The sequence below is a fragment of the Cupressus sempervirens genome, chromosome 6, assembly GCF_028749045.1.
Source record: "Cupressus sempervirens isolate cs-2001-9-10 chromosome 6, ASM2874904v1, whole genome shotgun sequence".
Classification (NCBI taxonomy): domain Eukaryota; kingdom Viridiplantae; phylum Streptophyta; class Pinopsida; order Cupressales; family Cupressaceae; genus Cupressus; species Cupressus sempervirens.
This window is the reverse complement of record NC_143123.1, coordinates 512635859-512663575: the sequence shown is the minus strand read 5'-3', so window position 1 is coordinate 512663575 and position 27717 is coordinate 512635859.

Here is a 27717-nt window from a genome sequence, read left to right as displayed (position 1 = left end):
CAGTTATTTGTAAATCCTCTAACAAGGTGGTAGTTCTATTGAATTATCTTGAGACCTCAACAAGGCCACTCCTAATAGGGGGATTAAATCCTTTAATAGGGTCACACCTAACATTGTGTTTTGTAACCTTTAACAGGGTTGGCTCCTAACAAGGCTCACTTCAGAAGAGTGAAAATAGTAACTAGTTGCAATTGGTGTTTTTTCCTAAATTGGGTTTCCACATTAAATCCTGGTGTCAAATGTGTTCATGCTATTTTCTTTATGTGTTTTCAACTAAGTAAGGGTAATCACATATAAAATTTAAAGATTTGCATAATCAATATTTATGAAATTACATAATTTTATGTGTGTTTACCGAGCATCAACAACATTCAATTTTTAGAATTTATTTTGTATTGACATCTAAGGGATATGGGATTTATTTTAGTAGTAACTGATTCACCCCTCCCATCTTAGTTACTCCTCTTATATTTTCAATAGAAGATGAGGATGAGGATGATTCAGATGAGGATAACACCCCAATTATTTCTTTGAAGAGGGCACCCCCTGCCTTTGAGAAACAACTCAAAAACATAAAGGAAGGAAGGTCTATGGAAGGATTTGAATACTTCAAGTATGACTCCAAAAACAAAGAGGAGCATAAACGTATTGAGGAAGCATTGGTTGAAAAGGTGGCAAGATGGAAATATGACCCTTCTAAACTTAAAGGGAAAGCTCCTAAAGCCCTACTAAAGGTTTTCTTTCACCATTAGGACAATGCAATTAAAATAGAGAATGGTATTAGAGAAAAAACTCTAAGAAGTCTCATACCTAATCTCTTTGACAAAGAAATCAAGGAGGCAATTTCAAAATATGAAAACAAACAAACTCCTAGATTTAAAAATATTTCAAGTTTTGACAAATAAGATAGAAGATGTTGTGCAATCCATAAAAAATATATGGAAAAAGATTTTTGATATCAAGGAAGAGGGAGACCTACCAGAGATTTAGACAATTGAAGAATTTGATCCTAAGAAGATTGTTGTAGAGGTAATGGCATCACTACCTACTACTCCACCTAAGGCAACACCTGAACAACAATCCTTTAAGTTGAACCCAGTTCAACTTATTAGTGTAGCTCTTTATTTCCAAGTAGGTTATTTATTTTTTCCTCTATTACTAGGTTTTTCTTACACTTTTAATAATCTTGCTTAGTTTAATAAAGCATGTCTTATTAGGTGAATGGTTGCAAGGTGTCACCTTCCTACATGTGAGCATCCATTAGCTATCTTGGGAAGATACTTTTCTATCTTTAGTCCGATAGATGGTTGCTCCTCATTGGTCAATGTTGCCACCTTCTCCCTCTTCCTAGCCTATATAAGCATGCTACTTAGCTTTTATTTGCATCTCTTGTTTTTGCATCCTCTTAATGCTATTTTTCTTCTAGCATTTGTATTACTCTCTTGGAGAGAAACTCTATGTTTCTATTTTGATTTTGTATCATTTGCATTCATAGTTTAGATATCTATTCTTTGCACTAGTATTCTAGATTATTAATCTTTTCAGATTCTAACATGGTATCAAAGCTATTCCATGTGCAAGAGTAGATTTTAGTTTCCTTTTTTGAGAGATTTGGGGGGGCTAATAAATCTTATTATAGGTTTTTGAAAAACCCAGTATACTCTTCTCTTGCATGTTTGGATGATCTTGAGAATCAAAAAAGTTTGACAAAAATATTTTTAATCTCTGGGATTTACACGTGTTTTATGAAATCTAGGTGATTGCAACATTTTTGGTTATATTGGAAACATTTCTAGTTGTTCCAACACGTCTAGAAGGCTTGAGAAAGTCAGATTTGGTTTTCATTTCACTAAGATCAGAGATCATCATACAAGTTGCAAAACTGGAGTTTAAATCTGAAATTTGACAACCAACTTGCATATTTGGTGTTTTCAATCAATATTGTAGGTTCCAACATGCCATTGATTGACTTAGGTAGCTAATTCAACCTTTGCATGTCATTGTTTTGGTTGCTGGGGTCATTTTTTGTTGCTCAAGGTATCTTATTTACACTATAGCTACATCTTTTACATACATCAAAAAGAAAAATTCTTTCTAGGTTTTGTTCACAACACCAAAAAACCATCTGGGTATCTTATAGTTTTTGCATGCAATCTGCATATTTTGCAGAATCAAGCATGGAAAGCTATAGCCATACCCCTCTCCATTGGCAGTCATAGATTTGAACGTAGTTTTCAAATGCCTCATTCTTTCTCATACAAACTTGAATTTTGATGATTCTTTTTATGATCTTAGCTATTTTTTGGTGCTCTATCCACTAGAACAATCATTTTTTTATTTTCATCCATAAATATTTCAGAAATTGTAGATTCTCAGTCATGACTTTGCATAGTTCTCATTTTGAAAACTTTAGAGGATCATAACTTTCTCATATGACCTCGTATTGAGGCGATTCTTTTATTGAAAATGCATGATTTTTTGAGTAGATCATAGTGATGTTATTTGTTTCTTCAAGTATGGTTCCAAAGTTACACTTTGAACATATGCTCTTCATGAGGGTTTTGTAATGCATTGAAATGAAGACCACTTAGTATTTCTTGCTAGTGGTAGTTGTAAATGCACTAATATAAAGTTCCAAATCATATTCTTTATGGAAGGGGGGGGGGGGGGGGGAGGAGGCATTGTCTTGGCTGGGTTCTCTTCTTTTAAACATTTCTTCTCTATATTTCTTCATCATGGATCAAAAAAATATGCCCATCCTAACTCCATACAATTACTTTGAGTGGAAATCATGCATGAAAATTCACTTAAGGAAAGTTGGATTAAATAGGATAACTATGGGGCTTGAAACTAAACTTAATAAAGATGAAGATAAGCCCAAGTGGTTTAACAAATGTGATGAGGCATATGGAAAATTGTGTTTGTTTGTTTCTTCTGATTTTCTATTTCACATTAAGTCTTTGGGTACACCAAAGGAAATATGGACAAAACTAGAAACACTATTTGGCACACAAGATTCAATGAGGGGTCATATGTTGGAAAATGAACTAATTAGTTTAAGTCTATGCAATTTCAACACAATCCAGGATTTCTTTACTAAATTGAAATCACTGAGGTTGTAGTTAAAACAATGTGGAATTGAAAAGAAAGATGAACAATTGATTCTTAATATTCTCTCTAACCTAAGTTCATAATATTCTATGTTTGTCTCTACCTTCTATGCTACTAAGGGTGCACTTGGTACTCAATTTACCATGCCATCTTTAGATGATTTTGCTATCAATCTCACTTGAGAATAGAACAAGCTAATCTAGATGGGCACTCTTAAGTCCTCTAGGTCACATGCCTTGGCTACCAACCAAGGCATAAAAGAACAACAAGGAAAAAGTAGTAAAAACAATAGTAAGGATAAGAAATAAATGAATAGCAAGGAGAAGAAGGATCAAATATCGGTTGTTTCGAAAGCAACTATTGATACCCCATCTTCCAAGGGTGATAAGCATAAGAAAGAAAAGGTCCAATGTGCCTATTGTAAAAGACCCAGTCATGATGAACATGAATGCTTGAAGAAAGAAATTGATCACTAATATTATTCTTGGTGTTCTTTGTGTACCCTCATTATCAACTAATCTCCTATCGGTATACTAGATCACTTACACAGGTTCAGGCAAGCGAGTTGAGTTCACTCCTGATTTAGTGGAGATATGTGAGTTGCACAGTGATTCTATAGATGTAGTTGGAGAGCAAATCATTAGTCATGACTATATCTATTTTCTCACTTTGTTCCTGATCCTCCTTTGACTTTTTCGCTCACTCACTCTAATGATGTAAGAAAATTATGGCATGAGTGGTTTGGCCATCTTAACCTCTACTACTTGCATCAACTCAACCAGCAAAGCATGGTCACAAGGTTGCCTTTAGTTTAGTTCTCAGGCAATTTTTGCCAACGTTGCATTTTTGGTAATCATCCTAAGGAAAATTTTGACAAAAGTAAGGCATTGAGAGCTTCACAAATACTAGAGTTAGTTTACAATGATTTGGCTGGTCCATTTCATCATCCTTCTTTCAGTAAGGCTGACATGTCCTCACATTCATTGATGAATTTTCTTGATATACTTGGTTATACTTTCTCAAATAGAAGTCAGAGGTATTTGATCGTTTTTAGGACTTCAAAATTTTGTAGAGAAGAAATCAACAAAAGCCATCAAAGTTTTGTGCATAGACAATGGTGGTGAGTATGTCAACCATCAGTTTGAAAGATTTTGCACTTCAAAGGGGATTGATTTGCAACATTCAGTTCCATACAATGCTCAAAAGAATGGTGTTGTAGAACAGAAGAATAAATCCTTAAAGAAAATGAAAAACTGTATGATTCACTCTAGATCTCTTGCACCACAGTCATGGGTAGAGGCCATTGACTATGCTTGTTATATCTAGAACCGTGTTCCTCATCGAGCCTTGAAGGGAGTTACTCCTTTTGAAGCTTGGAGCAGTTAAAAACCATCAATTAAGCACTTTTGAGTTTTTGGCTCTCCTACATGGGCCCACATTCCTACAAAGAAATGCAAGGCCTTGGATCTATAGAGTAGAGCTTGCATATTTGTAGGTTATCCTAATGGTGTGAAGGGTTATTGGTTGCTCAACCCTACTACACATGAGTTGTTCATTAAGAGGAGTGTTCAGTTTGAGGAGGGATCTTCAAGCATACTTTCTATTACTTCTCCAACTACTTCTACTTTGACATTGGAGTCTCTTGGAATACATGACAGATCTTCTAATGAATCAGATTCACCTAAACAATCTTCTACCTCCACTTTTTATGTAGAGAGAAATTCAGAGAACTCACCTCCTTCCTCTCCTAGTCATCATTCAAAAGTTAATGATTCCCCTCCAAATTCTCCATCTTTTGGTCCACTTTTGGCTAAATAGACGTTGCAGTTTGTAGGTGATTGGGTTGGGGATCCATCAGACACCAGGCAAATTTGTTGATAATTCCAGGATGCTCCACATGTCTTCATTGCTACTACCTTAGATCCATAGTCTTTTCATGAGGCTTCTGGTATTCCTGAGTGGGATACAACTATGCAAGAAGAGTATATTTCTTTGATGAGGAACCACACTTGGTATCTTGTCCCTCTTCCTAAGGGAAGAAAAATTGTTTGATGTAAGTGGATCTATTGGAAAAAAATTACAACATATGGGTTAGTTGACAAACACAAGGCTTGCTTGGTCACCAAAGGATTCTCCCAAGTTCCTAGGATTGACTACTCTGAGACTTTTGTGCTAGCTTCCCAAATGAATTCCATTTGACTTGTTCTTTCCATTGTTGCAGCTAGTTGTTGGGAAGTACATCATATGGATGTGAAGAGTGCTTTTCTTCATGGTGGACTTCATGAGGAGATCTACATGGATCAGCCATAAGGCTTTCTTTGGGATTCTTCACTTGTGTGCCATCTTCAAAAGTCTCTCTATGGCCTCAAACAAGCTCCTTAAGCTTGGCCTACCAAGATGGACTCCTTCCTTCCATCAGTTGGGTTCACTCGATGCCATTCTAATCCTAATGTATACATTTTGCAATAGGGTGATTCACTTCTATTTTGGTTTTGTATGTTGATGACTTGTTGATCATAGGAAGTTCTTCACCCACCATTGAGGCTATCAAAGTGGCCCTTCAAGACAATTTTTTGATGACTAACTTGGGCTTGTTGTATTACTTTCTTAGGATTGAGATCTTTTAGTCTCCTTCTAGGATCACCATCACACAATCCAAGTATGCTCTAGATTTACTCTTGAGGTTTCATATGGCTAACTGTAAGCCTGCTTTGACTCCCTTCCTTTCTAGAGTCAAACTTGAGGCTCAGTGTTCTTCTCCACTTGTTGATGGCACTTTGTACCACCAACTTGTTGGGAGTCTCATTTATCCGACTCATACAAGACTTGACATCTCTTATGTTGCAGGCATGGTATCTTGATTCATGTAGGAGCCTTACAAGTTGCACTAGAAAGTAGTCAAGTTGATCCTTCACTACATTCAAGGTTCTCATAGTTGTGGGATTCACTACACAGTAGGTATTGAGCTTGATTTGGTGGGCTACACAAATTCAAATTGGGCAGGTGATTCTCAGGATCACAAGTCTACTTTAGGTTACAACTTCTCACTTGGTTAAAGTCCTATTTGCTGGTCAAGCAAAAAGCAGTGTGCTATTGCTCTATCTTCTATTGAGGTTGAGTATCAGGGGGTAGTAAATACTTTCACTAAGGCCATTTGGATTCAACATCTTCTCACTAAATTTGGTATTTAGATTAGATGGCCATTAGTCATATTTTGTGACAACTAGAGTGCCATTCAAATCTCATGGAATCTAGTCCATCATTAGTTGACCAAACATATAAAGGTCCACATTCACTACATCTAGGAGCTCATCCATGGTCATATCATCAACCTTCACTATTGTTTGACTTCTAAGAAACTTGCTGATATCTTCACCAAACCCTTCATTGAGAGAAAGTTCCTTCATTTGTGAGCTTTGTTGGGGGTGCGGAATGCTTCATCTTTTGGAGGGGCCTCTTCCTCTCACTCTGAGTCCTAAATTTTTTTTGGGGGTCTCTTTTCTCTCTCTTTTGGGGGAATGTTATGTACATGGGTACCTCATTAGGCTTGACTTTCTGGGACCCATTTCTACATCCACCTAATCTTCACTTATGGGTGAGTGTTAGTGTAGTTTTTTAATTTCCTAGTAGGTTATTTATTTTTCCCTATATTGCTAGGTTTTTCCTACACTTTTAATAATCTTTTTTAGGCTAATAAATCATGTCTTATTAGGTGAATGTTTGTGAGGTGTCACCTTCCTACATGTGAGCATCCATTAGCTATCTTGGGAAGATACTTTGCTATTTTTAGTCTGATAGATGGTTGCTCCTCATTGGTTAGTGTTGCGACCTTCTCCCTCTTCCTAGCCTATATAAGTATTCTACCTAGCTTGTATTTGCATATCTTGTTTTTGCATCCTCTTAATGCTATTTTGCTTCTAGAATTTGCATTACTCTCTTGGAGACTAACTATGTGTTGCCATTTTGATTTTGTATCATTTGCATTCATAGTTTAGATATCTATTCTTTGCACTAGTTTTTGGGGTTATTAATCTTTTCAAATTCTAATGCAATTGAGTTGTGAAGTTAAGACTATTACACCTTGATTGAGCTCTCTTAGAGGCAACTGAGAAATAGGCTCCTATAGTCTTGACTGAGCAACAGGCTCCCATAGTCTCAACTAAGCAGTAACAAAAAGGCTTAGTTGACAAAGGCAAATAGATCATTCCTTCTTCAACTATCAAGAGCGAAGAAAAAGAAAAGATAGTTAATGGCATAGATCTTAATGAAGGGAATGTGATCCCAAACTGGGACCAATCCAATTTATCTAATTGAGAAAATGGATATTTTGAGAGAATTGTGGAAGTAAAGGGCCAAGAAAAAAACATTATGGACTAAATGAGATAGAAGCAAAGTTCTAGAGGATATCAAAGAAATATTTGTGGATGCTTTATCTATAGAGGTAAATGAAAAATTCCCTATCATCAATCAATTGATTCATATTTTTCATATGTTCAATGAGGCCACTAATGGGTAGGACAAACTCATTGAGAAAGATGAAAGGAAGTTAGAGAATAAAGTGATAGAGAATGTAGCACAAAATATAGTTGTTGATCAAATAGAACTATCTAATTTGATTTCTACATTAGAAAATATTATAAATAATATTGTATCTTTATTTTTGAAGTGGAGTTATTCCACTAACTTTACCAAGGAAATAAAAGAGAAACTAGCCAAGATTGACATGGACTTGAAGGATAGTGCAAATTGACTACACTCAATCCAAGCTCCAGTCCTAATCATTTTGCAAAAACTAGATTTTGGACAGATCTTTAGGTAGAACTACTAAGAGAAGAAGCCATTATAAGAGCAACATTAGTTGATATACAAGGTATGATACTTCCCCACATGGACATTATGCACAAGAGAATGAATTATGCAAAGAAACTAGTAAAGAATACAAATTTGTTAGTTGAAGATCATATGTATGAGTTATTAGTAGAGCTTTAGATTGATCTACACATCTTGAAGGTACTAAGAGATAACTAGGATAAAACTTTATCTATGATTTTAAAGGTACATCCTGATTTTCTTTCTCATTTAGGCATAACCTTGTAAATTTTTGGCATTTGTGACAAAAATAAGGGGAAAAGTATACAAAAAGGGGAAAGTATAGGAAATGTACATATTTATGCACATGTAAAGGGAGATATGTATAGCAAGGATAAAATATGTACAACAAGAAAGATATGTAAAAAACAACAAAAAAAAAACAATTTTGAAAAATCAAAAACAAAGTTTTCAGTTCAAACCGAGTTGCAGAGCCTTCAGTGCAAACTAAGCTACAAAACATAGCATACTCAAAGAGGGAGTTTGACTAAAGAACTTTTGATTTCAGATCTTGTGTATGATAAGTGTTTTTGTCACTAATGCCAAAGGGGGAGATTGTTAATCTCATTACAAGATATGTTTTCAATTAGTGTCAAAACACTTAGTCATAATGGAAAGAGAATAAAAATTGAGTTACCAATCTGCAATGTTAACCAAGCTCATAAAGGAACTAAGAAAAAAATGTTAATCTTGCATAAAGTAAGTAGTGTCAATCAAGTTCTTGTGTCAACTAAGTTAATAGTTCCTACTGACCTATAGTGTCAGCCGAGTTAACAATGCCTATTGAGCTCCAAGTGAGAATCAAGTTTAAAAAGTTTTCCAAGATGATAATCAAACTGGCTAAGTAGTGTGAATTGAGTCAGAAGTGTCCACTAAGTGATCAGTATGAACTGAGAATCTACTATCAACTGAGTGTTAGAGTTATCCAACATGATAGAGGTTCCTTAGTGTCTTCAACATCATCTAAGTAAGTAATTGGATTCGAGTTGCAACACTGAGCTGACTTGGTGATTGTTTTGGAAATGACTATGTTATAGTTGACCTATGGAAGAATTATTTGGGTTTTTTATATGTATGATATTTTCTTTTAAAATCCAAATCATAATCATTGTGTTCATCATCAAGCATTAAGAAAACATGGAAGAGTAATATATCTAGAAGGTTATAAGTAGCATAAGGAAAGGAAGAGACTCATCTATCATAATTAGGTAATTAGTTTACTTCAAAGGATCTTCATCAACAATCAGAGTTGCATTTTAGTTTTCAATCCACTGATTCATCTTAATAGGTGCATCAGTCCCAAATCCCCTAACAGGGTGGACCAAACACTCATTTGTAGAAAATCCTAATAGAGTACATACTTAACTATATTGTATAAATCCTTTCACAAGCTAGACTTAACAGTCCTTATTACTCTTAATTGAGTAAGATCACTATAACTGATCAATTGTAAGCCTTAATAGGCTAAATTTATTATTGTAGTAGTGAAACATTGTGGGTATATTTGGAGGGCTTCTAGGTACCAAATATTGTGTTATGGTGTTATTACTTTACTACTTTATGTTTCTTACGTTCAAGTAGATTAGGCAACTTAACAAAGTGAATTAAGAAAAATAAGTTTAAGTGGTTCTTGATTCACCCCCCCTCTCAGTCACATAGTTTGCATTACATTTCCAACAATTATTTCTAGGAGGGAGTGTTTTGGGAAAAAATGTCCAAACCCATTTGGCTTAATGAGAAGGGTAGGAACACTAAAATTTTCCACCTTGTTACTCTTAAGATTATAATAAAAAACCTAATCTCAAGGCTAGTGAAGGATAATAGGACTACTTGGGATGAAGGGGAGATCAACTTTTAGGCCAAGAGATTCTTTTTTAATTTTCTCTTTGTTGACTCTAATCTTTCATTAGAGAATTAGGAGTGGTTCCTTTGTAATATTCCCCTCACTATCAATAACGAACATAATAAAATGATTTGTGTTATCCCTAAGGTTGATGGAATTAAGAGAACCCTCTTTTCCTTTGAAGGTGATAAGGCCCCCAAACCTAATGGGTCTCTTATATTTTTCTTCCAACATTTATGAGATAGTGTTAAGGAAGATGTTATCAAAGTAGTTCAAGAGTTTTTTTTGGATCAAAAAACATTTTGAAGGAAACTAGTGTGAATTTTCTAGTTTTAATCTCTAAGGTGGATGGAGCATATTTCATGGATAAGTTACATCCCATAAATCTATGCAATTCTTATTATAATATCATTTCTAAAGTCCACACCCTCAAACTTATGAATCTGGTCTCATTCATCATCTCCCTTCAATAATCTAGGTTTGTCCCCTTGAGGCATATTTTGGACTTTGTCATTTTGGTTCATGAAGTCATTCATTCTCTAGAAAGTATGTTGAATCAAGGTTTTCTTATTAAATTGAACCTCTCCAAGGTTATGATAATTTGGAGTAGATTTTTTTTAATCAAAGGTGCTCACCACTTTTGGGTTTGATTTTAAATATTGCATGTTAACTTCTTAATCAGTCTCCTATGCCACTATGGTTGTCATTGTTAATGGGTCTCCTTCTTCTTTCTTTAAACCTTCTATATTTTTGAGGGATCTCTTCCCTATCCTTTTTATTATTATTTTTGAGTGTCTCAAAATACTTCTTTTGGCTGGTATAAATTTGAAGAAGTTGGAAGAAATCAAACCTTCCCCAATTGGTATTAACATTTCACATCAATATTTTGTTGATGGCATTATTTTGGGAGGGATAGCTTCTATTAAGAAGGATAAAAATTGTTGAAAAAAATTTAATTGTGTATTGTCTTTGATGTTACATAAAATTTCATATCATTGCTAGTCAATGTATGTTGAGCTCACTCAAGCGATGAAGATAGTTTCCTATGTCTACCAAGCATTCTAGAGTTTTCCAAGTTTAGAAGAAAATGTCTATCGAGTTCACTTGGTCATCAAAGGAAATTTTATAGAAGTTTAGTGTTAACCGAGGTCACTCTATTAATGAAGAAAATGTTGGATGGAACCAATGTTAATTGAGTTTACTCGATTACCAAAGGAACTTTGTGAATATGCAGTGTTAACCAAGTTCACTTGGTTAACACAAGAAAATAATTTCTAAGTTAGTGTCTACTAAGCAAGGTTGGCCAATGAATTATTTTCTTATTTAGGCATATTGAGTTCAATTGATTTAATCAAAAGAGTGAAAATCAGTAACTAGTTGCAATTTGTAGTTCTTCCCAAATTGAGTTTCCACATTAAATCTTGGTGTCACTTGTGTTCATGCTAGTTCTTTTATGTGTATGCAACTAAGTTACACTTAAGGTTGATCACATTAAGATCAGTATACTTAGTTATTGCCAACTTAAAGTTGATTCTTAGCATTTGCTAAGTTACAAGATTTGCTAGTGTAAACCAAGTGCATGTGTATTTCCTGAGTAACACTAGAATATAGTTTAGTCAAAGTTTATGTTTTGATTTGTATTGACATCTAAGGGATCTGGGATTTATTTTTGTAGTAACTAATTCACCCCTCCCCTTTTAGTTACTCCTCTTATATTTCCAACAAAAAATATCAATGACATTCTCATGTGCTACAACAGGGCTAGGAGATAGCTAATCAATTGGGAGAAGTGGTCATTGTATTTTATCAATACTCTTTTAGAGAGATAGTGACACATAGCATGTATTTTTGGTTGTGACACAGAGGAGCTTCCTACCACTTATATTGGGATCTTAGTTGGGTTGAAATCCCTAGTTTCCTTCTAGAATAGTCATATAAAAAAATCAATCACAAGTTTGTTGGATGTAAAGGTGTGATTCAAAATCACGCTAGTAAGGTTCAACTTCTTAAGTCTACTCTTCATAACCTCCCTACCTATGCTCTTAGTCTTTTTTCAATTTCCTCAAACTTTGTGGAGAGTATTGAAAGTATCTAAAAATATTTTTTTATGGTAAAGAATTGATCATCATAAGAGACTCCTTGTCATCTCTTGGGACAAGGTTTTTCTTCTTAAGAACAAAGGTGGTTTGTGGTTGAGAAATATAAGAATGTTTAATCATGCTCTAATGGCCAAATAGGCTTGGAGGATTTTCCATATAAGAGGGAGTGGAGGGATATTTTAGCTTCAAAGAACCTCTTTAATAATCATTCTTTTTAGGAATTCTTATTAACAAATAAGATTTTAAATGTTCTTTCATTGGTATCCTTAAAACCAAAAATGTTTCTTCCAAGGATATTAAATGGAAGATCAATAATGTGGGTAGTATAAAATTTTGGCATGATAGTTGGCTTCAGATTGGTAAGCTAATGAATTATGAGGATTTTTATGAGTGAAAAGAAGCTTACATGGCTACATTTGGAAATACCATTGCTACCTATTGGATGGGGGATACTTGGGTTAATTTATGTGTGATCACCCCTTGGCTTGCACCTTTGATGAATATTCTTTCTTCTATTATTATTATTATTATTGACAGATTGGTGTCCTCGTCTGGGTTGCTTCAACTTATGGATCCTTTGGTATGGCTTCATCTTACTAGGTTATGTAAAAAGTTCATGAGGACCCCATTGTGTTGGGCCAATGCTTGAACTTTAGGTCTCATCCCTAAGTGAACAATTTCTTTTGGATTCTTCTCCAAAACAAAATTCTCACCATTGACAATTTGTGCAAAATAGGTTTTTATCTCCCTAATACGTGTATTCTTTGTAATGATGATGAGTCAATTAATCACCTTTTCATTCACCATCATTATTCCAAAGATATTTGGTCTCAATTTTGGTTTAAGCTCAATATATCCAAGATATTCCCTACTAGGCTTTCATACATTCTAGAACTAACTAGGAACACTTAAATACTAGTGGTGACCAACTACATGTGCTAATCCATTATCCAATATCCATTATGCCAATGACAACCTATTCTCCTTGTTTATTTCTTGTCAAAAATCTACAATGTCAATATGCCCTAATCTTCTATCTACTATATTGGGAAGTGTGTATTTCAGCATGGATGTTGGTTCTTGATCTTGGTGGTTATAATTCAATATCTTTCCCTTAATCACCTTTTTGGGCTACTGGATAAAATATTTCAGAGATAAAATAATGAAATGAGAAATTTGAATTGGTTGTACTTTCTAACTAGAATAGACTATTATTCAAATTTATGCATTCACAAATTGAATAATTTTATAAAAACCATTTATTTAAGTATTATCCTCTTCATCTTGGTTATTGATATTATATGAAGTAGATTCATAAAATCCTTCAAATATTGATCAGTTTATAATATGAGGGATGTTATTTAATAACATGTTCGTGAGTTTCCCTTTTGTTTTTTTCATGCATAGGCTCGTCCTTGATGGATATATATACATTGCCCTGATATCTATTTTAGGAAAGAATAATAAGAATGATACCAAACTTCAATTTTTGACTTTGTTCATGCAAATGATAATTGGGTAAAATTCATAGTTCCTCTTTAATAAAAACATTTCATTTCCCCTCAATGATAAGTGTATATACTAATATGTGAGCAAGAAACACTAATATATTAAGAGAACAAAGCATTAACTAACAAAGATTAATATAACATATAAGAGAGACTAAAGAGGAACCCCTAACTAGGAATGTGAGCCAAATGAATTCACTCTCCCAATAGGAATCAGCTCTTTGCTTTGTAGATGAGTCTAAGTAGAGGATTGGTATGTATGCTCAAGGCTTCTCAAACTAGCTTCAATGGTGTTATTGATGGATTTTGGCTTGGGTGAATGGATTTGATGTAAAACTTGCTCTCAAAATGGCATTATAACTTTAGCTCAAAGATTGTGATGAAATGGGTTGGGAGGGGATTCAATTTATAGGCTAAGGGCTTGAGGGTTTGAGGGCTAAGATGTAAGGATGGGGAAAAGCTTATGGAGGGCTCAGATTGCATGAGAGGAGAGCACATGGATTGAGCTCCCTTACAGCCAATCAGGGAGTGACACATGTCACAGGGTGAGAGGATGGAGGAAAGTGCAAGGATGAATCAACAAAGGAGGCTCAAGGCCTTAAAGACCCTCATAAATGGCTTGTAAGAGTAATGAATGGGTTTGTAAGAGTCTTTGTGGCCTTGTAAGAGCATTCATGGCTAGGTGGTTGGGATATTTTGGAGGGAGTTGAGATTGTTGACTTTGCTTGGCTTAGAAAAGTCTTAAGCTTGCTTAGGGAATGTGACAAGGTTAGGGGGGGATTAGAGGTGATTTAGGGTTAGACTAAGCTTGTTAGAGATATGCAAGTGGATGGCTTTCAATGAGGGTGGGTGAGTTAGTAGCTAAGCTTGGTGAGTATGGGTGGATGGGCTGGATTAGACTAAAATGGAGGTTTAGGGATAGGCTTAGGGTTAGGATAAATAAAGTTTATTTATCTCATAGGTTTGGTTTGAGGAGATATTTATTAAAAACATTTTTAATAAATATGAGAATTAACATTTAACCTTAGTTAAATATTTTAAGTTGGGATTAGGGGTAGTAAATGATGGGATTAGCCTTTAATCGAAATTAAAGAAGGATTAGAAGATTTTGGAAGTGGTTAGTGGTCTTAAAGAAATTGGCCAAGTTTTGGGTAAAAAAAAATTAAATATTTATTTTGAGATTTTTAGTCAATTTATTAATTAAATAATTAATAAATAAGGAAATAATGTTTAAATAAGATTTAAATATTTTTGGGAAGGATTCCTTAATTAAATATTTTTTATTAAGACAAGGGGATTTAATGGCATAAAAATAAATAAATAAATAAAATAATTAATTAATTTAAAAATGATGATCTCATCAGGGACTTTTTCAGAAAATAAAAATACTTTATTTTCTAAAGATTTTTAGGTGTCTACATTTTGCCCCTCTTTGATGTGATGCTGCAAGTGGCATGGTATCAAAGATAAGAAAATAAGATGCCCAAGCCTAGAGCATAAGAGGAGAGAGTGGACTGCCAAAATGTATATACTAATATGTTAGCAAGAAACACTAATCTATTAAGAGAACAAAGCATTAACTAACAAAGATTAATATAACATATAAGAAAGACTAAAGAGGAACCCCTAATTAGGAATGTGAGCCAAACGAATGGACTCTCCCAATAGGAATTAGCTCTTTGCTTTCTAGATGAGTCTAAGTAGAGGATTGGTATGTATGCTCAAGGCTTCTCAAACTAGCTTCAATGGTGTTCTTGATGGATTTTGGCTTGGGTGAATGGATTTGATGTAAAACTTTCTCTCAAAATGGCATTATAACTTTAGCTCAAGGATTGTGATGAAATGGGTTGGGAAGGGATTCAATTTATAGGCTAAGGGCTTGAGGGTTTGAGGGCTAAGATGTAAGGATGGGAAAAAGCTTATGGAGGGCTCAGATTGCATGAGAGGAGAGCACATGGATTGTGCTTCCTTACAGCCAATCAAGGAGTGACACATGTCACGAGGTGAGAGGATGGAGGAAAGGGCAAGGATGAGTCAACGAAGGAGGCTCAAAGCCTTAAAAACCCTCATAAATGGCTTGTAAGAGCAATGAATGGGTTTGTAAGAGTCTTTATGGCCTTGTAAGAGCATTCATGGCTAGATGGTTGGGATATTTTGGAGGGAGTTGAGATTGTTGACTTTGCTTGGCTTAAGAAAGTCTTAAGCTTGCTTAGGGAATGTGACAAGGTTAGGGGGGGATTAGAGGTGATTTAGGGTTAGACTAAGCTTGTTAGAGATATGCAAGTGGATGGCTTTCAATGAGGGTGGGTGAGTTAGTAACTAAGCTTGGTTAGTATGGGTGGATGAGGTTGATTAGGCTAAAATGGAGGTTTAGGGATAGGCTTAGGGTTAGGATAAATAAAGTTTACTTATCTCATAGGTTTGGTTTGAGGAGATATTTATTAAAAACATTTTTAATAAATATGAGAATTAACATTTAACCTTAGTTAAATATTTTGAGTTGGGATTAGGGGTAGAAAATGATGGGATTGGCCTTTAATCAAAATTAAAGAAGGATTAGAAGATTTTGGAAGAGGTTAGTGGTCTTAAAGAAATTGGCCAAATTTTGGGCAAAAAATAAATTAAATATTTATTTTGAGATTTTTGGTCAATTTATTAATTAAATAATTAATAAATAAGAAAATAATGTTTAAATAAGATTTAAACATTTTTGGGAAGGATTCCTTAATTAAATATTTTTAATTTAGACAAGGGGATTTAATGGCATAAAAATGAATAAATTAATTAAATAAGAAATGATGATGTCATCAAGGACTTTAAAAAAAAATAAAAATACTTTATTTTCTAAAGGTTTTTAGGTGTCTACATTTTGCCCCTCTTTGATGTGATGCCACAAGTGGCATGGCATCAAAGGTAAGAAAATAAGATGCCCAAGGCTAGAGCAGAAGAGGAGAGAGTCGACTGCGAGATGCCCCCTCAAGAAGGCGGTAGGAAGAGAAAACAAGGCTTGATAGGTTCTTGAAAAGTACAAGAATTTGAGATGAGCAAGGAGACTCAGATTGGTTTAAGAGAAGAGGTTTAGTTAGCTCAAAATCTTACTATGGGAGAATGATAAAGGGAGAATTAGAGGCACAAGAGGAAGCAAGCTTAAGATCTTAGGGATTGTAGAGGATGAAGGAGTGGAGCGCTATAAAAAGAAATCTAGGATAGGGAGATGGATGATGGGATGATAAAAGCTGATGCAATAGGATTTCAAAGAGTCAGATTGGCAGAAGATGGGTTTTGAAGATCCCTAGGACTAGGATTGTGGATCTTGAAAGATGAGGCTTGGTGGATTGAGTAGACTAGTGGATCCCTAAGACTAGGATTGTGGATCCCTAAAGCTAAAAGTGAAGATTGATTCAAAGAGATACTGATGCATAAGCTAGGATAGGAGAGACAAATGCTGGATATGGACGGGGGATAATGGAGATGAAGAGAATCCATTGAAGCTTTTTGAGCAAGGGGATACTTCAAAGAGAAGTACCACCATGTAGTTGAGCACTAGATTTGCTATAGGATTGTTGGTTAATTACCAAGGTTACCAAGAACATCAAGGCTGTGTCACCACTCATCTAGAGGACTGATGGACTGACTCAAAACAAACACGCAAGGATTGCCCCAGCATCACACATGAATCTCAGAAGAATCAGAGTGGAACCAACACTGGGTAACCCACAAGAAAAAAAGAAAAATAAACAAAAGACCTGATCAAGACCTTATGCTTAGATTGCCCCATTCATAGTATACCATGATATGGAAGATCATGGCAACCTTGAGGAGGGAACAAGAAGATTGCTTGATAAAGATACTTCAAGACCTAAAAGCGAAGATTCCAAATCAAAAGAAAGCAAAAATCCAAAAGAGAACCATTTGCCAATGAGATGGGTTGGACGAGGTACTAACGGACCAAGATCAGACATGAGGAAAGCTATATCCTACAAGGATCTATCGGAGAGCACCTAAGTTGATGGATCTGGATGAATGATGCATCTAGCAAGCTGAACTGAGAAGGAGAACACTTTGGTGACAAGAGATCTAGCTAAAGGATGCATTGGAATAGCTAACCAAGGGTTGTGCGATGTGTGCAAGATGCTGATCAAGGAGGAACTACCACGAAAGCTGGATAGATACAATGGTACTAAGCTAAAGAGGATGTACAAGCTGACGGGCTAAGACATGTTACAAATGTACAAGGTTGTTCATGTTTTGGTTTTTGTGAGACATAAATTTTTGTGAAGAGTGAGATGTCTGCAATAGTGGATAGGTGGATAGGTAGATGGTTTGCGAAAAGCTTAAGGAAAATGGGATTCTTTGTGTGCATGTGATAGGATACAAGCTAGGATACAAGATTATTTACAAGCTGAAATATGGTACAAGCTTTGGACAAGATTCAGATATATAAGCTATGCTACAAGGGAGGATACAAGATTTACATGGTATAATACAAGCTTTGGTACAAGAGTTACAAGATGAGGTACAAGATTTACAAGCTATACAAGAGGTATTTACAAGCTTCATTAGATTTTGGATATTTGGTTGGAACACCAAGGGAACAAGCAGGTGTTTTATGGGATGGTGGGTGAATGGATGAGGGATAGAATAGTGATAGATAATGGATTAGTCTTAGTACACAAGGTGCCTGAATTACCAAGTTTTCATCAAGGTACCTATCCAAGGCACTTGAATTGCCAAGTTTTCACCATTGGACGCTTATTTCTCTTTACTTTTTTTTGTATTTTTCAAAAGCTAAGTATACCAAGGATCTTCAAGCATAGAACTTCTTGAGATGAATGATGTTAGTAGGATCATTCAAGAGTTCTCCTTCTGGTGTAGATAGCTGATCGGCTCCGGAGCCAAAGGAGGTAGTGACAACATAAGGACCAAGCCAAGTAGGTTCAAACTTGCCTTTCTTTTCTCGATCAGCTTGGACTTTCATATTTTCTTTGAGGACCATGTCGCTTGGCTGAAAGTGTCATGGAAGTATCTTCTTGTTGAAATTCCTTTTGAGATGAGTTTGATAGACTGTGAGATGATCATAGGCTTGTTGTTGCTTCTCATCTAAGAGATCTAGCTGGGTGAGCCGAGCTACTCTATATTCTTCATCTAATATTTTCCCTTGCAAAAATATGCACAAGTAGGGAAGTTCAACCTCTATGGGTAGTACTACTTTGGCACCATAGACTAAGGAGTATGGAGTTGTTCTTGTGGATGTACAAAAGGAAGTTTGATAGGCCCATAGGGTTGGATTTATTTGTAGGTGCCAATCGCTGCCAGAATCATTGACAACTTTCTTTAGGATTTTGAGGAGGGTTTTGTTAGTTGCCTCTGCCTGGTCGTTACCTTGTGGGAAATATGGGCTAGAAAAGTGATGATGGATGTGGAGGGAAGTGCATAGTTCTTCCATGTTGAGATTTTCAAAGTTACCTCCATGGTCGGTGAAGATGGTGGATGGGATGCCAAAGTAGAAAACAATGTGGTACAAGATGAACTTGGAGACCTGAACTCATGTAGCTAAGACTAGGGGGACTGCTTCCACCCACTTAGTGAAATAGTCTGTAGCTATTATTATCCATTTATGTCCATCAGATGAGAGAGGTGTGATAGTTCCAACTAGATCAAGGCCCCAACAAGCGAAAGGCCAAGGTGGTGCAATAGGTTGTAGATCTTGTACTAGAGCATGCACAAGATTTGCGTGCTGCTAACATGGGAGACACTTTTTGAAAAAGTCACAGGAGTCTTCTTTGATGGTAGGCCAATAGTAGCTTGCTCTAAGGATTTTTCATGCTAGGACAATACCACTCGTGTGGGCACCACAAAGTCCAAAGTGTACTTCTTTTAACACCATCACGGCCTCATTTTCATCTATACATTGAGAGAGAGTATCGTGATAACCCCGACGATATAGGGTATTGGCTATGATAACATAGCGAGATGATTTTTCAGATGAGGTTCTAGTGTTGGGTACATGTGAGGTGAGAGGATATGATACCATCGTTAAGGTAAGTGTGAATCTCATGGTACCAAAGGGATTGGGGACCAACCAAGATACAAACACGATTTGAATCCTCATTCACATAGGCAGGTGTGAGGAGCTGCTCGACTAAAAACTCATATTGTGTAGCTGCTTGGGGAATTTCCAAGAGCGAGCCGATAGTAGCAATAGCATCTACTACTTTGTTCTATATTCAAGGCACTTGTGTAAATTGAAGCTTTGTAAAATGCTAGGTTAGATGATCAACTAGCTCTTTGTAGGGTAATAGCTTTTCATCTTTGGTTTGATATTCATTTAGGGCTTGCTTGATGATGAGCTAAGAATCGCCAAAGATTTGTAACTTAGTGATGTTCCATTCTGCGGCTATCTTTAATCCTACTATGAGAGCCTCATATTCAGCTATATTGTTGGTGCTAGAGAATTGTAGCTTAAAAGCTTTTGGAATGTAATCTCCTTGAGGTGTGACCAACAATATTCCTGCCCCTAATCCATGAGATGTGTATGAGCCATCAAAATAAAGTTTTCCATGGGGGCTATTCTTCAATTAGATAGATATTCTCATCTAAAAATTCTATGATCAAAGGATATGCATCTATTAGAGGTGCATCAGCTAGGTGATCTGCTATAGCTTTCCCTTTGATTGCCTTTCTGTTCACATACTAGATGTCAAATTTGCTAAGGAGCATAACCCATTTGGCAAAATGACCTATAAGTGCTATTCTGGAGAGCATATACTTGAGAGGGTCAATTTTGGAGACTAGTTGGATGGTATGACTTAGCATGTAGTGGCGAAGCTTTTGAGTTGAGAAAACAACTGCCAAACAAGCTTTTTCCATAGGAGTATAATTGAGTTCATAACCAACTAGGGTTCTACTGATGTAGTAGATGACTCTTTCTCTGCCGTAGTCATCAAGCTATGCTAGAAGTGCCCCTAGAGTAGTAGGTGTTGCTAATATGTACAAGATCAAGGGATGACCAGGAACTAGTGGAACCAAGATAGGGGGATTGGCGAGATACTACTTGAGCTAATTGAAGCTACGTTGACATAAAGGATCCCACTTAAAGTTTTCATCCTTCTTCAGTAAATGTGTAAATGGCGTACACTTATCTGCAAGCTAGGAGATGAAGCGCCAAATGGATTGAAGCTTTCCCTGAAGAGAGCAAAGCTGTCAGAGTGTCTGGGGAGGAGGCATGTCTAAGATAGCCTTGACCTTCTTGGGGTCAATCTCTATACCTCATTTAGAAACTATAAAGCCTAGAAGCTTGCCAGATGTGACCCCAATGACACACTTCTTTGGATTCAGCATGAGATGATATTTGGCTAACCTATCAAAGACTTTCTCTAGGTCAACAAGATGATCCATGAAGGTATGAGATTTGACCAAGATATCATCCACATAATCCTTCAAAATGCTATGGATGAGATCATGAAAAATGGTTGTCATAGCTCTTTGATAGGTAGCCCCAGCATTCTTTAGGCCAAAAGGCATCATGTTGTAACAAAAGGTTCCCCAAGGGGTAGTGAATGCTATCTTATGCTGATCCTCTTCTACAATCTTGATTTGATTATACCCAAAAAATCCATCCATGAGGGACATAATTTCATGTCCAACTATAAGGTCTACAAACATATCTATGTTGGGCAAGAGAAAATCATCTTTTGGACAAGCTTTGTTAAGATCTTTGAAATTAGTGCAGATTCTGATGTCACTGGAAGGCTTAGTGACAAGGACCACATTAGAGATCCACTCTGAGTAGTTAATAGGTCAGATAACCTTAGCAGCTAACATTCTTTCTAATTCATCTTTGACCAGTAAAGCCACCTTGGGGTGCATTTTTCTAACCTTTTTTCTGACGGGCTTGATCTTTGGATCGACTACAAGATGATGAACTACAAGCTTTGGATCAAGTCCTGGCATGTCTTGATATGACCATGCAAATCAGCCAATGTTCTCTCTTAATACCTCAAAGAGGAGGTCAGCTTGGTCTTGTGATAGGGATGCAACAATGTGAACAAGTCCGAGGATCTCTAAAGAACCGATATTAACTTCTCTAGTATCCTCAATTAGAATAGAAGACACCTCTGGACGGTTATCTTGAGGAGGCAATGCTAAATCCTCATGTTCTTCTTGTGACTCTAGATTTTCTTGCTGAGGGGTTCTCTTCACTACCTTAGCTAGTCTCAAATTCACCTTAGTTCCAGTTTTGGCTGTATCAGAACTAGGTTGGGGATTTTCTCCAAAATACCCCTTGGGATCTAGCTTATAGATATAGGAGGGCTTTTTTTTCTTATGAGATGTTTCAACTCCCATGAATCTTAGAAGTGTTTCCTGTGATGTGAACTCATCAATGTGTATAATTCTTGGTTGGTCCCAATCTATGAGTTGTGGATGGGCGAGTGGTAGGTCAATGAAATGGATGGATAGTTCTTGGAGAACAGTCTCCAAGAAATATTTGGTCTGGGATATCATCATAGGCTCTCTTTTCAACTTCTTCAAGAATGTCTTTGATTTCAACAAGGTCACGGTGAATGTTTAAAAAAGCGTGACCATCTGTATTAGTGCCCCCAGTTGTGGGTATACCAAAGCAGAGACCTGACTTCATTTCCCACTTGCATGTTTTGATGGGGCACTACATGCCTCTTTCTTCTGGTCTTAGACCACCACCTTGATAGTTCCATTTGTCAATGATGAGCTTATGTTCTTGGGGATACTTCTAGCTAAAGTGATCAAGGAATGCTTGATTTCTTGGAGGTGCATCCTTATGTAACCAATTGTTGATATCTGGAGTGAGGTCCTCATGAAGAGAGATTTTCGAGGATACAAAGGTTGTTGGGCCAAACTATTTATATCAAGGGGGTGGAATCTCCTTAGCTTTGTGATATGTTGGTCATCCATGGGCATGTGGATCAAGTGGGAGTGCCCCGACAAAAAATGCATCTGATAGACTATACTCTTCACAGCCTTTGTTATTGCTCTTCACAGTAGACAAGGTGGAGGTGAGGATAGTCTCTGGGTCATTACAAGTGTGGGATGAGCTGGCAATGGATGTGCTGATATCAATTCTAGGGCAATGGTTTGTATATGAAGCTTCAACCGCATTGCAGTAAGCAAAGGGTTCTGGATCGACATGGATGGTTACCTCAGTGTCCTGATGTAGAAATTTGACACACTGATGGTTAGTGGATGGAACGGCTTTCATGGAATGAATCCATGGGTGACTGAGGAGGATGTTGAATGGTAGGTTTAAATCAATAACATGGCAGAGTGTTTCTTGGATGACTGGCCCAACCTTGATTGGTAGCAAAATAGTTCCTTCTGTGGTTCTTTCCAAGTTATCATAAACTTTGATGGTGATAACTTCACTGATGATATCTGCCTCAGTATACCCAGCTTGTTTTATGAATTTTAGGGTGCAAATATTCAAAGCTGATCCATTATCTATCATTACTCTTTTTACAAAAAAATTGGATACCATGATGGCTATGCGAAGCAGAAGGGTGTGATCTGGCTCGACCATGGGTATGTCGGTGGGTTTGAAACATAGGGCACATGAGGAGGATAGGTGTCCAACGAGATTAAGAAAATTAGTAACATTGATATTTGAAGGGACACAGGATTCTATGAGAGCACTGTCAAGGATGTTCTTCTATACAGGACTAGTGCGGAGAAGGTCTGAATTGGAGATTTGGGCTGGCATGTTCCCAAGGTGTTCCAAGATATTGTACTAGCTTTTTGATGGAGCTGATGGTGCTGGTGAAATTAGTGGGCCTGCGATGTTAAATCATGCTCTTTGAGTGGTGACTGCACACTCATTGTTTGGTCTTTGGTGACTGCACAATCATGCTCTTTCTCGAATATACAACCTATAAGGCTACCATAGTCTATATAGGATAAAGTGTGATTATTGTTCTTCCCATGCTGTTGGTTTGGTTGGTGGTTTTTGGTGTTGTTGTTGTTGGTTTGGATAGGTGCTTTTCCAGGATTTTGGTTGTTGTGAGGGGGAAAAGCATTTTGATAGATTTGCAAGCTTGCATTGGGAGAGGTATGAGCACCAACAATGATTTCTTTTCGAACAATGAGGTCCTACACATAATCTTTCAATTTCATGCATCTGAGGGTAGTGTGACCTTTTACCCTATGAAATTTGTAGTACTCATTATCTTTGTACCATGCAACTTTGGATTGGCCTGGGTCAATTTGCTGGGTAGGAGGAAATTTGATGAGGTTTTCCTTAGTCAATTTCTCAAAAATGACATCTAATGGCTCACCAAGGGGTGTATAATTTCAAGGTGTAGGTTGGAATCTGGGCTTTTTCCCTATAGCCACATTGATGGCATTAGCTTGATTGCTAGACCCATGGAAGTTGGGTCTTGGATTGTGGTTTTGATAGCTTTGGTTATTCTGCTATTGGTAGTTGATAGCTTGTTGATTGTTTTGTTGATATGGTGGGTGGGACTGGTTTTGAGAAGGACCAACAATATTCAAATGTCTGGTGTCAGTGACACCATCTGTTGCAACATGCTTATTTTTGTTCCAATACCTAGACTTGTCATTGGAATGTGATTGGTTTTGGTTGGCTTCCTTGTAAATCTTGACCACACCATCTTTAATGAGTCCTTGCTCAAGGATCATTCCTTTCTCTTTGATATCTTTGTAGGTATGTAAATAGTTCATGGTCATGTGGTGAGCCAAGCTAGGATGGGAATTATCAATAAACATTTGCACTAAATGGCACTCTGGCAAGGTGCAAGATATGCGGGTGGTAAAGGTTTGCCATCTTTATAGATATTCAGGAAGGCTTTCTCCACCTTTTTGCTTAGTGTGGAAAAGATCAACTACTGATAGCTCTGTTTCAACAAGATGAGCATATTGGGCTACAAATGCCTCAGATAATTCAGAAATTTTTTTAATTGTGTCATAGGGGTTTCTATAAAACCATTCAAGAGCTGGTCTGGCCAAGCTTTTGGGAAAGAGATGCAAGAGAAAGACATCATCGTATGCCACTTCTTGGTAGTGCACGTAAAATTATTTGATATGTGTGACAAGGTCTCCTTTTCCTCTAAATTTGTCAAATTTGGGTGTCTCAAAATGCTTGGGAAATGGTGTCATGGTAATGGCTCTGTCAAGTGGGTATGGACACACATTCTCAAATTTGAAGGTTTTTGGATCATTTCCCTCCTGGATGTTTTTCAAAGCTATCTTCCAGGCTTCCCATACTGAATTGATAGGTGATGGCTGGGGTGCCCCCAATGTAGGAATGCCTTGAGGTAGGCATGTGCTAGATGAGGCAATGGAATATGGATGGCTTTGAGGTATCAGCTAGTAGGGATTATACATGGCTTGGGAAACTGAATGGTGGATGATGGGTTGCTGAGGTGGAGGGGGCACATATTGCTGCATGTGATGTGAGGCTTACTGCTGATATTGGATTCGAGGTTGGGATTGAGGAACATAAGCTAGTTGTGGGATAAATGGATTGTTTTGTGGAGGTAAGGTATAAGATGGGTGTGAAGCTTGGGGAAAGGATTGGGGAGCTTGTGGAACTTGACTTTGGATTTGAGGAGTTTGACCAATATATGTGGGTTGTGCCCCCATTTGGGAAGGTATCTACATGGAAAAAGAGGCCAAGTAATTGGTGGTTGGTGGTGGTGGATTTCCTCCTAAAAGTGGCATAGAAAAATAGTTGGTAATAGGAGGTAATGGATTAGTTGGTGGTGGTGGTGGTGGTGGTGGGAATTGAAAGCTTGGTAGAGTGGTGGCAGGAGCTTGGGTCACTTGAGAGCTTGGCAGAACATTGGTAGTAGCTGGTGGGGTTTGATAGCTTTGTGGAGTGAGGGTAGTAGCTTGTGGATTTGTGGCTGATGGCAATGAGCTTCAAGGACCTAGTGGAAATGATAGAATTATGTTCTGAGCTGAGGTAAACAAGCTAGGGGTGATGAAAGGTTGATTACTTGGCCCCATGGGTGGCATCCTTGTTGTATATTGCTGAGGTTGGCATTGCTAAGGTTGGCCAAAGATACTAGCACTGATTTGGGAGAGAGATGGATTTGGAAGGCTGGGTTGGGGAGCAGCAGCAATAGTGAAGGGAGTGAATGATGAGGTGTTTGGGTGAAGGGGGTTTGGGATGGAGTGGTATGGACCAATGGTCGAGTGGTGGTGGCTAGATTGGCTTGTGGGAGGGAGATTTCAACTTGGGTGGAGGATGGTATGTTTGGGTCTGTTGGATCATATGGGGTGAGTTGAGGCTCTTCTTTTGGCACATATTGAGGATAATTTGAATCATAAGAGCCTATGGGTGGTGGGAGTTGTCCAAAAAATGGGTGAGATGGCTCTGATAGTGGAGGAGGTCTTCCAAAGTCAAAGGCTCCAATGTTGTCCCTTCGAAAGCTAGCCATGATTGTTTCCTTATTTTTGTCTATAATGGTGTTCACCAATACTGCATTTCCTAGTTGGTTCATGAAAGCTTCAATGTCAGTAGGTGATGGTATAGTGTTCTCTGGGCTAAAGGATGGTTGACTGCTCAAGGGGAGCGAAGCTGTTTGATCCAAATGATAGGGCTCCATTGTTTCCTTCTTCTTCTTGCCTAAGCGAGTGACGAGTGGCATGAAAATGTAGAATGTTTCCTAGGGATGAGATGCAACAATGTTGATGGATGTAAAAGGGGAAGGCTTTTCTATGAAAAAAATTTCCTAAGTTGAGGCCAAGCTATATGACAAAACCTAAGGAGGATTAGGTTGAGGATTCTAACTTCAAAGATATGTTGTCAAAGTATGAAATGTCTGCTTCCCTATGTGCAAGCTTGGTGGTGATTGTGTCAATTTAAGGATAGATTGATGATCCTTTAGGAAGAACACGAGATTGGCCACTTGTGGATACCAACCTTTAGCTCAAGGTGATGAGCGATAACAAGTGACAAAGCTAGATTACCCTAGACAAAGCTCTGTCAAAGGGATAACCTTGGTGAGATTGATGCTTTGGCAAGATGGTAGGAATGGAAAACTTTTGTCAAGGTGACAACAATTTTGAAGGCTTGGATGTGAAGTTTTTGGATTGCTGGCTAGATGGTTTGGTTCTAAATGAGATGGATGAGCTAAAATGCTTAAGGGGAGGACTAAAGATGGCTGGATTTCTTACAAAGATGACTCTAAAGTGAAGCTTATGCGAGAAGATGTGGAAAAACAAGGGGGTCTAATCATAGAAATCATGCCTCTTTGGTAAGGCATAAGCAAGGTTAACTCATGGATGTTGGTTAAGTTGGATGGTGTGATCTAACCAGGCATCTTGAAGGGCTTCGTCGGTAGCTTTTTCCTCTGCTTTGTGGAGTTCAACAATTCGAGGGCTTGGTGTTATTTCTTTTCTCTTGGCTAAAAGTTCTTGGTATGCCTGAGATGGCTTGAGTTTGACTTTGTGAAACTTCTATTTGGGTTTGGGTTGTTCTGACATGAATTCCTGAATCTGCTTGGCTTTGAGAGATCTTGATTGTTTTGCTTCAACTTGTTCAACTTTTGGAATAGGCAGTGACTACGCTAAGTGTGCCCTAAGCTAGGATCAACCAAGTTTGGCAAACATTCATTTAATAAGTAAAAGATCAAGAAATAGATAGGAATAACTAGATAGAAGTTTTCATTCCTAGAATGTCATACTTGTGCCAAGGAGTGTGTGTGTTCTACAAATGTTTTGATCAGTCACTTCAAACACATTAACACCCTAGATGGGAATTTGCAAGGCTGATAGTTGGTTTAGCTAGGGAGTCCTCGATATACCCAAGGTACATGAGGCCCAAATCTGTAGATGAAACTAGAAATATGTCACATAGCTAAGAGGAGTAGTAACCCACTTCTCCTCTTTCACTTCTCAAGGGTATAAAGTTCCTTGAGGCTTAGCTCGAGTGACAAAATCTTGATTCCAAGAGAGGTGTCTTTAGATTCACCTCTCGATCTTTATACTCCGTCGAAATGTTGGAGTTGAGGTCATCTAAGGGGTGATGAAATTCCCAAGTAGGCCTCTTAAAAAGAGAAACAAGGTTTTGGATCCTAATCTTATGCACCCAAGATGGCCTTGAAAGACGACAAGGGGAGAGAAGACTTGGATGACCTTGGGCTAAAAAACATGTTTGTTCTTTTATCAACTGACTCTTATGTGTGCTGATCTAAACCTTGCAAGCACTCATGTTTAACAGACAATGTTCAATTCCAACTTTAAAATGCACCAACAAAGAAAAATTGATCAAAAATGCGAACAAGAAGAAAAG